We start from the raw sequence: 17,500 nt of genomic DNA, 5'->3' as shown, positions 1-17,500 counted from the left end.
ACAATGCACTGTGTTTCCTTTAGTTAGGTCGGATTCTCAATCCTGAGTGCTGACTTTTCGGGCGGACCATGATTCAGAGTTTGAAAGCGTGTCCCCACCTATCCAAACTGAACCGAGGCAGCGGAGGAAACACACCGAGGTTCAACTGGGTGAGAAAGTCTGAAAAGGAAGTGCTGATTCATACCAAAACTCAAGCAAACCAGATACGAAAACACCCTTAAAGTGACATCTTTTAACTTTTTTTCTCCTTTTTTTGCGGTGAAATGATTCATTAAAGGAGCACTAAACGATTCCCAGTGAAGTTTCTTCTGCACTCCGCCCTCATGACTGTGTCCAGCTGAGTCTCAGTGCTGCCCTCACCGGTCCTGCAGCTCATTTGATAGTGAAATTGTCTCTCGTCATGTTTGTCGTTCAGAAACAAAGTGATGTTGTTTACTAAAGAGAGACACTTGTGTATTTCCCTGCTCGGTAACAGCAAACACAAGTATATAGACTAAAATAGCTCATTCATTATTTAAAACATATTTACAGTTCTTTTTTTTAATGTGTGATGTATCTTACGGTCTAAAAATGACTTTATTATCCTTTAAAATACAAGGTAAATGTGTGTCTCTCGTGTTTCGACCGCTCAGACTGCAGACGTACACACACCAGATGCGTGTAGGGGGACGGAGCTGCAGTGGAAGCCAGCAGGAAAATCTGGAACAACATACTTCACATCTCCGTTAACAAGAACCCGAGCCGAATCGACACCGTCCACACTGATTCACACCTTCTGCTCAGTATTTCTCACAAACAATGTATGGAGCATATATAAACTGCAACCTCCACACACAAACATCACCTGTTCCTCCGCCTGTCACTCCCACTCGGTTTATGCACTCGGCACACACACACACACACACACACACACACACACACACACACACACACGGATGCACTGACACACAAGCAGCCATCAGTGGTCACTAACAGGATTATTCTACTAATCATCTTTTTTTCTGTCCCTTAGGAACAGCCCACTTCTACATCACTCACTCACTCACTCACTCACTCACTCGCTCACTCGCTCACTCACTCATCCGCTCAGATATTCATCTATTGTCTCTGCCATCTGTCTTGTTCTGCCGAGCTAATCTGGCTCTTCTTTGCTGCTTATCTCGTAAACCTTTCAGTGTCTTTCAGATTCGGTTCAATTCAGTTCCATTCCGTCTTTTTTTCCTTTCCATTCAATTCGATTCCATCCCATTGAGCTCCATTCAATTCAGTTTTTTTTCAATTTCATTCTGTTCCATTCAAAAGGTGCTTTACTGGTAGAGCTGAAGCAGAAGAAGATCAGTGTAAATAAGGTTAGAGGGTAAATGGACTGCATTTCTATTGTGCTTTTCTTTTCTACTGGCCGCTCAAAACGCTTTACAGTGTTTTTGCCTCACATTCATCCTTTCACACACTGATGGCAGCGGGGCCATGCCAGGTGCCAAGCTGCCCATCAGGAGCTGTTAGGGCCTCGGTGTCTTGCTCAAGGACTCTCACATGCCAGCCGTGTTGTGAAGACAGGCAGATGAAGCTGCTTGTTTAGAGTTATGGCCTTTTTTCTTTCTTTTTTTCCTTTTTACCCCATGTCATTTTACACTGCATGCCATTTTCAGCTATTGTTGTTTTTAAAACTAAAATGTAGCTTTAAAGTAAACAGACAAAGATGCCCTGCTTGAGAAGATGATGGCATTTGACAGGAAGCAGAGCATGACAGTAAAACAGAAACTTTGACAAAAAAGAAAAACAAATGACGGCTTCATGTTTACTGTGATGGATCATCCACCTCTGTTTTTTTTTTTTTTTATTTTTTTTATGCTACACAAGATTGAGGCAAATTGCTTCCTCTGACAGAAGGAAAACAAACCGACTCATCTACAGTGCTTTGTCCTACCCCATGCTAAACTTTGTGAAGCCACCAGAGGGAAAAATGTAAAAGAGAGGCGTGACCTGGAGGATTTACATTCACGCTGCAAAAGCATGTGGAAAACAACATAGATAGCATGCAACCTATTTAAGAAGACAGATATAAGCAGATAAGACAAAATTATTCTGCACAACTCATGGTGAACGTCAAATAACAATCAAAGAAACATCAGTAGAATCAAACTTAGTCTCTTCTGTCTTTCCCTACGAGCTGTTATACCTTATTTTCTCATTTCACCAAGGAGCTGTGGTAATTTCTGCGTTGCAGTCTTGATTTTTAAATCTTAACATATTTGAAATATGTAATATTTTTTAAAAAAATGTCTGCTAATTATTTAGTTTACCTCTGCCATTAACATATTTATTAGTGGATTCGACAAGCTGTCCTCTGGAGACGTCGGGCTTCATTCTTTTTTACCTCCGTGAAAAGCTAATCGCTGCCATTCATTATTGTCTGGTATGAGAAGCATCTTGCACATGCTTGAAAAAATGCCAGCGCAAGGCCATCCATCATTCAAAACATGCCGGCTTAATTACCTTGTCAAAAAAAAAAAAAAAAAAAAAAATACAGTTCCTTTGTACTATATATGTATATATGTAATGATAGTGTGTACAGGGAAAAAAAAAAGAGAAAGGATGTAAACTACTGCACTCGTCACTCGTTAACCGGCCATAACACAAATTTAGACTGTAATTCTCCTTTAAATGATTATATTTGCAGCATTAGCAGCCCTGCCGGTCTGTGTGAGTGTCAGCACGCCGAGCTGAGCCAGCTGATGCAGGGAGAGAGAAAAGGGGGAAATGATGATGCCTGGTGGCTCCAGACTGAGGCAGTGAAAGAGAGCACAAGGACAGTCGGATGCTTTTGAGAGCAAGAATTGATGTGAATCATCGTGTGGAGGTAGGAAATGAAATATAGGCAAGACAGAAAAAAAAAACTGGAAATAGACAAACAAAAGAAGCTAGAGAGGAGCCGCTCAGCCTCCCACAGCAATATGCTACACAACATTTCGCTGTATTGTGATATAAAACCACACTCGGTTGGTGCTGAGAGGTTGTTTTTACCTCAAATAGATTATTTCCTTCTCTCTCTCTCTCTCTCTCTCTCTGTTTCTCTGTTTCTCTCTCTCTCTTCCTGTGTTGCTGTTTCCCACGGTTAATCAGTCTCCTGTTCTCTCTCTCTCTCTCTCTCTCTCTCTCTCTCTCTCTCTCTCTACCACATATAGACCTGCTTATCTCTCTGTCCTCTAGTCTCAGTCTCTCTGAGCTCAGGCACGTCTGGACTTAATGAGGAGCCTCACCTGAACTGGTGCAGATCAGCAAGTGCACACACACACACGGGCACACACACACTCACTCATGGAGACACATAAATCACAGAATCACTTGGCTGTAGTATCCTTTTTTCAAGAGTTAATTGGATTGTATTTTTATGTTATATGGATACTGAAATTTTCCCGATTAAATTTTTCCTGATTTCCTGATTAATGACAGATAAACCGTATTGAACTGACTTTACTGTGAGAAATGCTGTGGGTTATTTTATGGCAGGCAGGCTTTACTGAACCCAGCACATATGATAGATGTCATTAGGAGCGGACATAATACTCCGAAGCCTGATGAGTCAGAGGGACGTCCCGTGTTCGCCGTGCTTTATGCAATCTACTGCAAGTGACGTCCCGTACAAGAATTCCCCATTTCCATCCCGAGTGTAGGATGCATAATTTATTGTTTCTATATAAAACCTGCAGGCACCGTCCTGGGTTCCTTATTAAACGTTTCCTTACGGGACAGTTGAAGTGTGGAGCTTTTCTCACTGGATCCAGCCTTTTTTTTTTTTTTTTTTTTTTTTTTTTTTTGGGATGAGACAAACGCAGCGCACCGAGGAGAGACGCAGGTTTTCAGCAGGGAGGCGATAGCGCTGGTGCTGAGCTGATTCGGTGATTAATGAGTCAGTCGATTGCCAAAAATTAATCAATTATAACTGTCCCTGAAGATCGAAGAAGGGACTATTAACTGGACTCCTTCTGTTCTTCTGTCTGGCCTCTTTTGGACAAAACTCGGGGGATGATGGATTCTGATCAGAGCTGAAACGATTCGTCAAAAAATTGATTTGTTGCCAGCTAGGAGATCAGCTGTCAACTTTTTTGATAATCAGTTAATCCTTTTGAGTTATTTTTAGGAACAAAAAATCCAAATTCTCTGATTCCAGCTCCTCAAATGTGAGTATTTTCTGGTTTCTTTAGTCCTGTATGACAATAAACTAAATATCTTTGGGTTGTTTAAGAACATCACCTTTAGCTGTGTGAAACTGTTATCAGCATTATTCACCATTTCCACACATTTTATGGACCAAACTACTAATTGGTTAATTGAGAAAATAATCAACAGAGCAATTGATAATAAAAATAATCATTATTCACATCATCAGTCATTACTTATAGACCTGACTGGCCCACCACAGCGCCACCAACAGGCGAAAATGTCCCAAAACTTTATGCAGCAAAGTCTCAGACATCACTCACACATCATTATTTATCAAGTAAAAACCCCAAACATTTGCTGTGATGCTAAGATTTATGTACTTTTCTCTGTTTATTTATTTTTTATTTATTTTTTTATTTTTTATTTTTTCCCTTGTTGGAGAGTATTTTTTTTTCTCTGTTTATATCATTATAAATCGATAATTGTAATTTTTTTTGTTTTGTTTTTTGTTATATTTCATTTTTGGCTGCTGGTCAGACCAAGGAAACTACCTGAAGACTCCACTTTGGATTTTGTCATTTCTGACACTTTATTGACTTAATTATTGGTTGAAAAATTGATGATAATGGCACCTCTGAGCACTTGGCCCTAAAGAAACACACCAGTAAAATTTGTTTGGCATAATATCTACAAAATGTATAAAGTGCATGTTTCTGCTAATATTCTCCCAAAGTAAGCAGTTGTACTTTACTCCTACTTTTCATCCAGCCGTTGGTTTCCATTCATTCCACTAAGATGTGAAAACGAACATTCAGAGACTTACAGACGTTCTTCACACCGGTCCTCCTTCACTGTGATAAAGTCTTCCACACTAGTTTTCCTAAAAGCAGCAGCACTGTTGTGTTTTGATGACTCTCCACTGGAGAATAGTCCACAGGGAAACGTCTGCTTTAGTGGATTTTCAGCTCTGTGGTTTATGAATGGTGAGCCGCAGAAGCAGAACATAATATAGTGGATGTTTCAACAAAAAAAAAAATCAAATTTGAAAATGGAGGGATTTTGGTTATATGTTGTGAAATCTTTACTGTCCTCACATGATTTGCAAAATGGATTATTGCAATGTAAAATGTGGGTTAATTGTGGTAAAAGGGCCAAACGTTCAAAATCACCGGTATGGTCCTTTAACAGTATGAAGAGTGTTGGTCCTCAGTGTGATTCAGTGTTCAGCAGCAGCAGCACACGAGCCTGTTGGTATTGCTGTGAGTTTTAGCTGGTGAGGTCATCATGGACACAACACACACACCAGCCATAAAACTGTACACATTGAGGCTGTTTGGGCATTTCTCTCTGCCTCTGCCTGTGTCACACTCTGCTGTATCACTTGGGCTTAAATGGTAAAATAAAACCTCTCTGTCCTTCAGCCTCTCTCTCTCTTTCTCTCTCTCTCTCTCTGTGTCTGTCTCCCTTGGTAGGCATTTCCTGTACGTCACCCCTGACCTATAACCTTAAATGAAGACATCATTTGTTGGTTTCCTTGGCTACCAAGAGAGGAAAATACTGGCTTTTCTGGCTTCTCCGTCCGTCTCCTTCTCTCACATAAACACACGGCCGTTTTTTTTTCTTCCCTTCGCCGACTTTGGGAGGGTCTCAGCTGTGCATGGTCCTCTGGAAAAGGCGGTGTTGCTGGATGCAGGAGGCGGAGGATTATGTCGGAGACAAAAACTCCCGATAATCCTCCGTGCCGTGAAGTGCCGCCACACCACCATCTCCTGCCCGTCTCCACATATTGTTTCCTTCCCCTTATCGGCTGACTTTGTGTCTGGCGTTTTGGTGTGGAACGCGTGCAAGAGCGACGGACGGTCGAGCCGATAAGCTGGCAGGGTTGATAATGGGCAGGACGGGACAGACAGGACAGACAGGGGACCCGGCTGGCTGGTGCACGCACACACATGGATGGGCACAAACACATTTTTTTTAATGCAGTTATTCCACTTGAGGATAGTCAGACACATGGGACACATGCATAGCAGGCACACACACACATACACAGACACACACATACACACACAGACACACAAACAAATATGACAAGCCGGCGTCTGTGCTGCAAAAACCAGCTTTGGGCCTCTATTCAGATGCAAACAAGGGCTAATTAAAATAATTACTGCTTTTCTAGCATGAAGAGATGTTCTCTCCCTCTTCCCTCTTCTCTGCTTTTTTAATACTGCTGCAGGAACCAAGGCATCATTAGGAGTCTATTCATTCCCGAAATAGTCTCCTTCTCTCTGTATGAATATCTCTGCCTCTCTCTCTCTCTCTCTCTCTCTCTCTCTCTCTTGCTCATCTCTCTGCTATTCATTTCTCCCATTAAGTCATTATTGCTATCAGCACCTCTGCAGTCATTTCTGTCTCTCTGTCATTCAAATAGTCTCCCATTATTGTTTTTAAAGGTGCCAAAACTGGGCTTGGGGACATGACCTGCATTTTTCCCATGTAGGCTCCAAGCACTCCAAAAAAACTCCCATTTAAATGTCAGCGGCTGGTTTGTTACATAACCGCAGTGACAACCTGAATCATTTGACGAGTCTTCAGAGCATGACGGCTCTGTACATCTCCAGAATATTTCTGATGCTCCCAGAATTTTTTTTTTTTAAATGAAAATGGCCCTGGAACGGCTGTTAAACTGTTACTTTTCCACATGTGAATAGTCTTGCATAATTTACGAATAACTCCAGACAGATTAACCTAGACCTGACCTTGTGAAATAACTTTGAATTGAGACTGTCCACACTTTGATTTTGCCTGTCTGTCTGAGTGACGGCCGAACAATGGGCCTGATTCACCAATATCCCAAGTCCTAAGAAAAGTCTACGTCGGATTCAAAACATCTTCTGAAACCGCAGAATTGTTTGCACCTTTGTCCCCGTAATGATGAATCCCATTGTCCTCGTACACTGAAAGCGCATCCCAGTTGATCCTCATTTGCGTATATAAACACCTGCCAATCCCCATAAAAGGGCATGAGACTTCAGGGCCGTGTGCACACACAGAAAGAAATCACACACACACACACACACTGATCAGAGACTGAGAGAAGTCAAAAATGAAAGTCTAAAGAGGGTGGAGCGCCAGATTCCATAAAAAAAAAAAAAAAAACCCAAAAAACAAAAAAAGCCTTCAGTAGGTTTGAAGTGGTGTGAATGAATTTTTAATGCACTCTTTATTTTAAACCACCATAATGCTTTGTAAAAGTGAAAAGAATAATCCAAAATATTATAAATAATGTGAGGTATTGTAATAAATGATATTAAAGTATTAAAACCAGTTATTTTAACATGTCAGCACTCAAATGTGCAACAGGTGTGTGTGGATTCTGTTCTGACGAGTGGGTTTTAAGGACGTTTCCTCTCAAGAACGGCTGGTGTTGTGAGTTTGTATGAAACTCTTCACAGAGCTGCCTGAAATTCATTAGTCAGTGTTTCATAAAAAAAAAAAAAAAAAAAAAAAAAAGCTGGTGAGTTTCTCCACAGAAATGTTGCTCTTTAGTACGGGAAGGTCTTGAGATGACGCATGACTTCATCAGAAAACTCACAGTGTGTTTCACTTTCATGCCAGAAATCATTTTGTGAGAATGTCCAGTTTTGTTTTCTCCCAACAGTGTAAAATAATATGTTTTGTAATGACATTCTCCCTGCATGACAGTACGGTCACAGCACAACACGGCCTAGCACTAGATGGAGTTGTCTCTCACACACACACACACGCACACACGCGCACACACACGCATACTAATTTCACGGTTTCCTATCAGTTTGAGAGAAATGCAGCGCGCACATTTCTTCCTTCCTGTGTTTTTATCGCTCTGTCTGCGCTGTGTCAGGTCAGCTGGTTATTTACGATTGTGTGTGAAGGCACCTGAAGCAAAAACGTTCAAAAAGATGGAAGAGCTATTATGCAGCTCACCTTGTGTGTGTGTGTGTGTGTGTGTGTGTGTGTGTGTGTGTGTGTGTGCATGTGTGAGAGATTGATTAAACATGGGGTTTCATCCATCAGTGAATTCCACCTGCACATCAGATCTCACGTGAAACAGAATTGCTTTGAATGGCCAGGGAAGGGAAGGCCTTGAACCCCGAGAGGAGCTCCTGCACACACACGTAAACCTCAAAGCTCTCCAAAGGTGAGAAGATGGAAGAGAGCAAGTGAATTAAGAGCCAACGCCGTGGGGGGGCTCACGATGTAGACCATGTAATGCCGAGTCTGAGCCGCAGCGGCGTGGGTTTGAAACCGCCCCAGACTCAATGCTGCGTATCAGCCCCTCTCTCAGCCCTGTGCTTCCTCTCTCTCTCCACTGTGACTGTCTAATACAGAGGAAATGCCCAAAGAATAATCTTAAAAAAAAAAACAAAAAAAAAAAAAAACAGCAAACACGCTCATATGACATGAATCTTACAGTGTTATTATGGATGTTGCTCAAAGGCAGAAGGAGTAGGATTTGTCGGCTGCAGTTTGTAAACACAACATTCAAAGGCGGCCCCTCCTCCCTGGTTAAGATAACCACCGGGAGCGAGTTTTTGTTTCCCATCTGTAATGTAACGTCGCTGTCCTAGGAAAAGAAAAAAGGCTGTAACACTTCAGCCTGACGCTTTTCGTCCTCCTCCTCCTCTCGTTCACTTCTCGCCAGTGAGTGAAAGCCAACCTGAGATTCATTCTTGTTGTAGGATGAGTTTTGTCTGCTTGGATGTTGTGCTATCAATCTGGCCGTACGCGCGCCGTGATTGGCTGGGAGCTACACACACCCACTGCCCAGAGGCCGACATCCAGGAGAGTCCCAGGCTCAGCAAAACAAGCAAACCCAGGCGGAGGGCAGGGTCTCTGCAGACACACACACCAACACACACTGCTAGTGGCTCATAAGTGATGATTGAGAGGGATTATTTTATAAATTGTTGAAGAAAATCCTTCTCTTTCGGCCTTTAAGATTTATTTTATTGATTTATTGTATCATTTTTTAAAATCTTTTATATATTTCTAATGCTGTTTTCTGACTGGTGACCCGAATGCTCTGAGGTGCTCATCTCCGTAGTCCTCTGATTGGATGATTGATGCAAGCGAGAAGGTGTGCAGGAGGTCTTCTCATTATTTTCAAGGTGCACCTTCCTCTGACACACCTGTCACACAGTCAGGTTTTTATTTTTTATTTTTTTTCCAAAACATTTTGAAGACAATACAAGGTCAGACGGAGCCAGCTCTGTTGTTCTGCCACTTCATTGTGTCGGTGAGAAGCTCTGTGTTCCCAGAGTGATTAGTCTTACTATATTGGTGAGCACTTCTGCTAAACTGGGAAGCCGTTTCTATTTTCTAACAGTTTGACAGTATGAGCTAAACGAGGCAGAGGCCGATGACTTTCAATCCTATTAGTCCCTACCTTACCTCTCCCCTCTGCTCCCCCCCTCCTCTGGCCTGATTAGTATTAAAGCGCTTCATTGATGATTTGCAATGCCATTGCGGAGTTAATCTGCCTCAGCTAACTCTGCCAGGATTACAGAGAGAGAGAGAGAGAGAGAGAGGCAGAGAGAAAGAGAGAGAGAGAGTGAGTCAGGAAATTAACTGTAAAAATAACTCTGATTTTCATGCATTTTGCTGTCAACATCAGTGACCGATTAACAGTCTGTTCTGAAGTTTTGCTGGTGTTTACTGTGCTGCTTGGTAACATAATTTTATGATCATGTTGAATGGCAACACACACACACACACACACACACACACACACACAGATGTGCTGAAAATAATAGCGGACAGTACGTGCTGGAGAGGCACACACTAATAACATAGCTGTACACCCCAGCCAGTGTTGACCTTTTGTCTTTTTCTTCTTTTTCTGCCTTTCTTTCTTTTTCTTTTTCTTTTTTTTTTGTCCTTTGATTGACTGATGTGTTGTGGGAAATGCATCAGGAAAGAAGAACTGACATCTTTTACTGCAGGAGACAAAAAGCATTGCAGTTTATCTGTGCAAAATGAATATCAAAAGGCATGAATAAATGCAAGTAACAAAGATATAAATGGATTGTGCCGGATTGTTACATTATAAAGTCTAGAGGGGCTTACGAGAGCCTCATCTAATAATTAATAATGAAATAATACAGATCAACCAAGGAGAAATAAGAGAGTGAGGGAAATTATCCGTGTATAATGTTCAGTTGGCATCAAGGTGAAAAACAGCACATTAAAAACTGTGCAGGACAAAAACAAAACACCATGCAGGATTCATATCGACGCCCGGCTGCGGTCAAAAGTTAAAATCAGTCGAAATTCGCACATCATTCCTAACAAATTAGGACTGGCTGACGTGATGATGAAATCGATGACATGATATGAGACACTGTGGGATATTGTGTTGTCTTCGCCTGGTTTTAAAGGCTGCAGATATTATTTTTCTGAAAACAAGTGGAAAAACTTTTCCAGTGGGATGACATAATCTTACTTTTTTTTTTTTTTTTTTTTTTTTTTTTTTTCCCATAGTGCGAATCAACATACTTCCAGATTTTTTGTGAATCAAGTGTCCTTCAGATTTAGGTTATTTTCTTCTGTTGTTTAAATTGTTCATATTTCTATTTTTTTTCTATATTCCTTGTTAATAGTGTTTATATCGCTTTTTGCTATTTATTATCTGTTTATACTGTTTATAATGTAAATTATGCTTCATATTTGTACTGTAATGCGTGAAATTTCCCCACTGTGGGACTAATAAAGGAATATCTTCTCTTATCTTGAATCTAGTGGGCTGATCTGCCTGAATTTGCCGTGTTTCAACATATTGATACTTTATTGACACTGTATTTATACTATCTCTTGTGTACGAGTATGACATCGTCCCTACAGTATCGTCATAATGTTGATATCGAGCTCTGTGGTGAAAGATGTGTTGTGATATTTGGTTTTCGTTCATGTCGCTCCGCCCTGTGATAAACATAACTGAGCAACACGGAAACATAGAAACCTGCGCCGCGCTGACATTTAATCCATAGGGTCCGTGGTGCCTGTGAACAATTAGCATCCCATCATGGAGACTTCAGGTCACTTTTCACACGCCAAACACATAGCTGTTAATGACCCGTGTGTATTTGCACATGCCCTTTAAAGACCTATACGGCTTGCCTCATTTATTTCACTAATTAGTAGCAGTTAGTGGAGCTTTGGGTGCATGAGGATGTGACTGTACCCATGCACACACTCACACACACACACACACTCACAGAGACTCACACACACGGCCTCTTGATCTGAAATGTCACTCAGTCTGGCGGTCACTGGACTATTTTTCTGTCCGCCTCACTTATCACAGATCCGTCCACATCCTTTTCTTTCTCCCTCCACCTGTCTCTCTCTCTCTCCCCCCTGACTTGCTGTCAGGCTGGACGACAGGCACGCTCTCTCTCTCTCTCTCTCGCCCTCTCTCTCTCTTCCTCTCTCACCCCGTCTGTCTCCCCATTATGCCGGCGCATCGTAAACATTTCAGTCACACTTAGCTGCAGCGCTGGCTGATTTATTTAGCATTGCTCCATGTCTGCCTGCACACTAATCTGTCCTCTCCATCTCTGTCTCTGCCTGTCACTCCCGCTCGCTCGCTCACACACACACACACTCTCTCTCTCGCTCACTCACACACACACACGCACACACACTTGTCTCATCCCCGTCTCATCCTTTTCATCCTCACTCCATCTCTCCTCTGCTCTCATTGTGTCCCACCTCCCTCCCTCAGCCTCAACCCTTTACTTCCTCTTTATCTTATTAGGTCCCTCCTTTAAAGGAGCAGTTCACCCAAACGACAGCAAAAGAGACATTTTCTTTTCCCTCACTTGCCCCCAGTGCCGTCTATCCATCTGGACGGTTTTCTGTGTGATTTGGCAAGGTTCTCAGTCCGTTTCCTTTTTATTCCACTACAATGGAGCAGAGTGAGTTTTGTGCTGATCAAGCTGTCAAAAACTCCCGCGTCAAATCACCTCGAGGGTGAATAGATGCAGTTTGCTGGTGTTCCCGTGAGCCTGAAAAGTTTGAAGTTGCATCTGTGTTCTGGTTCTGACAAAAGTTCACATCGGTTGTGGCATCAGCCTCAGTAAACTATATCGTTCCCCATTTCAGCCCCATTGTATAGAGGGAAGAGGAGCACAGAAACTATCTGTCTATCTCGCATTGGGGGGGGTCAGCGGGAAAATATCCGTTCTCGTTGTTTGGGTGAACTGTTCCTTTAACCCCATCTTTCTTAATCTCACCTCCTCTCTCTCTCAGGCGCTCCTCTCTCAGCTTTAAGGACTCACGGTGATGGATGGCACCGTCTTTACTGTGTAGTTGATATTCACACTGGTTCACCTCCCTCTCTCTCTCGCTCTCTCTCTCCCTCTCTCTCTCTCTCTCTCTCTCTCTCTCTCTCTGTCAGTCTCTCTGTGCCCCTCAGATTGTGCCGTGTCTAACTGAGGGAGCCATTTACTTGGAGTGACAGCGGGTCCTTCAGCTCACAGGCCATTTGCTCTCCTTCTTCCTCGCGGCCTCGTCTCTGCTCTTCCCCTTACTGAACTCCCTCATCTTCCTCTCCTCTCCTCTCCTCTCCTCTCCTTTATTGATGCACTCCCTCCGTCTCTCTCGGCCCTGTTCAACTTTTCATTTTCCTCCTCTCGCTCAGTCACTCATCCTCGCTGTCAGTCTTCCTCTGCCTCCATATTCCCCCCCCGTCTCTCTCTCTCTCTCTCTCTCTCTCTCTTCCTTTCCTTGAGGATGTCTTGTCTAGACATCTTATTAAAGTCAATAATGTGGAGCTACCCGGAGTGACTGTGTAACAGAGACGGCCCGGGGCGACTTCTCCCTCCGCAAGCTGTCTGTCTTTGTGTTTTTGTCTCTGTGCATGGAAATCTATGAGTTTGTGGGCGTCATGTATGTGTGTGTGTGTGTGTGTGTGTGTGTGCTTTCCTGCAGTAATGTGTGCGCCCGTGATTTGCAGTGATTTTGTTTTCATCCATTTACATTGCATTCAGAGAAGTCAGGTGTTATCTAAGTGCCGCATTAGAGAGCCCCGCTTAGACTGGAGCATGCCGCCGAAGCATGAAACTGGGCTGAATGCAAATCCTCTATTACACACCTGAGAGCCACATTGGGAAGAATGAGTGTGTGCGTGTGTGTGTGTGTGTTTTGTCAGGGTGTATGCGCCTGTTTGTGTGCTCACCCACATGTAATTGAAATTCAGAGCAGCATGAGCCACAACATTGTAGTACTAAACCATTAGCTGTTCAGTAGTGCGCATCTGCATTGCCATTCTCCGCGCTGACGGCAATTTACCTCCCGACTCCAGCCTCCACTAAACCGCGAGGAGAGGAGCTCTTTCTTTTGTGCCAAAGTTTTTCCATTTTCTCTCTCATCTGCAGACCTCCGTTAGTTCTCGCCTCCACCCCCCTGAATCCAGCCTTTTACACCTTTCAGACACACTCGCCGAGTCATTTTCAGGGTCATGAGTTTCCAAGTGTCAGGTTGTCGAGAGTCAGTGCCTGCTGGAAGTGCGTGTGGGGTTTTTCTGCCTATGGATTGCTTTCCTTTTGTCACGGCTGGGCTCTAATTCAATAATATTGTTTATTGTCTTTCACTTCTTTTGTTACACAATTCTGTCTAAATTAAGGATAACAAGCTATCATTTTTCGGACAAAATGGCAAAATGAGATATGGTGGGAAAATTATAATCTCCATCTTAACGAGGCAGTTAGTCTGACTGTGTTAAGATCTTTTTTTTTTTTTTTTTTTTTTTTTAATAAAGAATGCGATGAGATAATCCCACTCTCTGGACTGTGAATGTGCTGAAACAAGGCAGAATAAGGCAGATCAGCTCACAAGTGTCAAGAAAATGACACTTGGTGCAAGAAGTTTCGGGAATTGAAGTTGATTAGCGCTGGAAATATGTGGCATTATTCCAAGAGAAGATTTTTTCACTTGTAAGAAAAACAACATTATAAGACTCAATCTGAGACTCAGTGACTTCTGGTGTTTCACTGTGTGCAAATGTGAGACATAATATTTAATATGATAATATATATAAAACCCCCCTTCTTGTTGATTTTATTATCCAGATGTAACATGAGATACCTCAGACACCGTTGATCAGATTTTGAGGAAACTTTTTTTTTTTTTTTTTTTTTTTATCATTTTCAAAATTGTCTTCACTGGTCCGATGAAGGCGCTAGACTTAGAGGTGAAGACAAGGTGACGGGGCTGCTTCATTTGTGAGCGATAATGCTTTTACCGTCATTCTCTTCTCTCTCTCTCTCTCTCTTTCTTCTCTCTTCCTTCCTTCGGCTCCCCGTCTGTCACAGGCTGATGTGCAGATGCATGGACAAACACGCACGCTGCACTGAAGTAGGGATTAACATCACTCTCCTATCTTGCGGCAAGTCAATATTAGCCATACATGGCCTATAAGCCACTCAACCTCACTGCAGCGTTGCATGATGGGATAGCTGAATGAGGTATTGAATGGAGGACAGGGGCTGGTTGCCGTGGCCGAGCCGCCTCCAGGTTTTGGCCTCCTGGATAAAAGATTTGATGATCACTGACTTTTATGCGGACATTTTTGTTTGTGTCATTCGGTATGATGAAGTCTGTATTTTTTTCTTGTTCTCTATGATGATGTGTGTATTTTTGCCTCCTATTCTGCTGCTGTGTGCATTTTTGTGTGTGTTGGGAGGGCATTTCAGGTGTTTGTCCTCAACCTCACCCAAATCGCGCAGGGTGTGGACACGAAGGCCTCCGAGAACATCTAAGAGGGCTTTTTCAGATGTAATGCGTTTGTGCTTGGGTGGCTGAAGAGCTAAGGGCACGGCGTCTAGTGTGTGTGCTTATGTGTGTGTGTGTGTGTCACCATGGTGGTACTTATTTCCATGGTAACGACGATCCAGGAAGGCCGATGAAAGTGTATCTCCTGCAGACACCTTTGTGCTCTCTCATTACTGCCCTGTATGTGTCCGATCCAGCTGAGAGCGGGGAGAGAGAGACTAAGAATAAACTGTTTTTGTGCAGGAGAGGATGCATTTAGGTGCAGAAATAAAGTAGAACTACAGTACGCGGGAACAAAAAGGAAGCGGGAGAGGTGGAAGGCAGGTGGAAGAGCGCTGTAAGGCTCCCCGCGACAGACGCTCAACACAACAATGGAGGGCGACTGATGAAACCGCAGCAGGGAAGCAGATAGACGCTGAGACCTGAAGGAGTAGGAGAAATCAGAGCCGACTGTCTATTGCAGCACCCAGGCAGCCGCTGTAAATAATTCTCCTTTTGACAGATTGGAGGTCTGACTTATTCAAACACTTCTCAGACGTAGAGCTGCTTCCGTGGCGGAAATAATCTCATTGGTGGAGCTAAACCTCAAACTTATCCCTAATCTTTGCTAAACCGTATGGTCACACTTTTTATTTGGACTGTCCAGTGTTAACTTTATATTCATTTTTTTGTCAGTTCGGTTTCATAACTGAGTCAATGTAGACACTTCTACGTTAGCTAGTCCAGTAGAAATACTCAACTTAGTGTCTTTTAGTTGATTTTTAATGTGGTATCATGTTTGTATCAGTTTGGATTAGGTTGATGCCAAACTCATACGAAATTGATACTAATTTACTACAAAGCTGATACCATGTTGAATCTTTAAAATCCCCTCCGGAGATTTATTAAGCTCCTAAAAAATAATCACTGTTGGTCAGTATTACATGTTTAGAGATTTTGTCCGATACAAAAACAACCCTTAGTGCCTTAAAATGGCTTAAATCTCTCTCTAAATTTTGACCTCATTAGAAATGTACCGATGAATACTCCGAAGTCCCGTCCTGTGACACTCATGATGCGCCATTTTTGATAATCCAGCCATGCAAAAAAATATATTCTTCAGCGAATCTCTTAGTTGCACTAATAATGTTCATGTGAAGCAGTCAAGAAACTCCGGCTTTTGCTTGGACTTGGATTTGAACTCGGGTCGCTCACACCGATGTCCTGTGTGTTTGAGCCGTCCATCAGATCCACCAGCCTCCGTGTGCTGACTCTGTCTGTCTGTTTATACAACATCATGTTACTGCTCTTTCATACAGCCGTGCATTTTTCATGACTTGGTGACACAAAGCGTGACACTGACACACTTTCCTGTGTGTGTGTAGCAGCGGGTCTATGACACACTTTGCCTTGGCACACACTTGGTATATCTCAATCTATCTTTTCACCTCTACCTTTTAGTCCAGTAATTTTAGGCCAAAATTGGGGTCAACCCAGGACAAATTGCAAGAGAAGCAAACTCAACTGATTTTGTATCCTCAGTTTGTCCTGAGTGAGGGGAAAAAAAGTCCCAAGGAGTCTCATTGGTGGAAAGTTTTGAAAATCACCTATTTATGACCACATATTACCAAAAAACACTGTTTTTAACACACAGGTGAAAGGGGTTCAACATTTTACTTTCAGATATCACTATAAACATTCACAAGTTGATTACATACACAAAGACAAGAAAAAAAGTCAATTACAAGTTCTTTGAATTATTCTGTTTACACATGCATATCACACATTATCTGATTTGATATGTGCTAATAAGGAATATAAGGAATAAATGCCAGAACAGATATTTAAGCAATGAATTAAAAGGTTACTATATATAGAGTAACCTTTTAATTCACTGTTTAAATATCTGTTCTGACATTTATTCCTTATTAGCGCATATCAAATCAGATAATGTGTGATATGCATGTGTAAACAGAATAATTCAAAGAACTTGTAATTGACTTTTTTTCTTGTCTTTGTGTGTGTAATCAACTTGTGAATTTTTATAGTGATATCTGAAAGTAGAATTTTGAACCCATTTCACCTGTGTGTTAAAAAGGGTGTTTTTTGGTATTATATGGTCATATATAGGTGATTTTCAAAACTTTCCACCAATGGGATTCCTTGGGACTTTTTGTCCCCTCACTCAGGACAAACTGAGGATACAAAATCAGTTGAGTTTGCTTCTCTTGCAATTTGTCTTAGGTTTTTTCATTAAATGACTGGACTATTTAGTAGACGATGGTGAAAACACCTCTCTAGTGACAAGTTTTGCACAGAAACAAGTCAATGGAGTCGTAGTCAGACATTTTAGAGGACATAAACCTAAGAGAACCACATTTTTGAGTGGAGAGCGTCTTTAACAGTGGACAGTTGCCTAAACATGAACTTTGAACCACTTTTTCCACATGATGTGTGTTGCTTTTCAAACTTTAGCCTCTGTCCTGTTCTCGACTGATGCTGACAACAGGATAGGGAGAACTGACGTCCTAAAAGGCCAACCATC

General features: G+C 42.2%; 1 protein-coding gene and 1 long non-coding RNA gene across 2 annotated transcripts in view; both read left to right on the top strand.

Moving 5' to 3' along the window:
- plcl1 (phospholipase C like 1) overlaps positions 1-17,500 on the top strand; it is a 77,760-nt gene that overhangs the window by 10,946 nt on the left and 49,314 nt on the right. The gene's annotated exons all lie outside the window — the stretch shown is intronic.
- Positions 4,956-17,500, top strand: part of LOC115380007 (uncharacterized) — a 19,270-nt gene continuing 6,725 nt past the window's right edge. Inside the window, exon 1 of the long non-coding RNA XR_003930287.1 lies at positions 4,956-5,066. This is a non-coding gene — a long non-coding RNA (uncharacterized LOC115380007). The remainder of the gene's footprint in view (positions 5,067-17,500) is intronic.

This window comes from Myripristis murdjan, chromosome 21 (genome assembly GCF_902150065.1).
Source record: "Myripristis murdjan chromosome 21, fMyrMur1.1, whole genome shotgun sequence".
Classification (NCBI taxonomy): Eukaryota; Metazoa; Chordata; class Actinopteri; order Holocentriformes; family Holocentridae; genus Myripristis; species Myripristis murdjan.
This window is presented reverse-complemented; position numbering and strand designations above follow the sequence as displayed.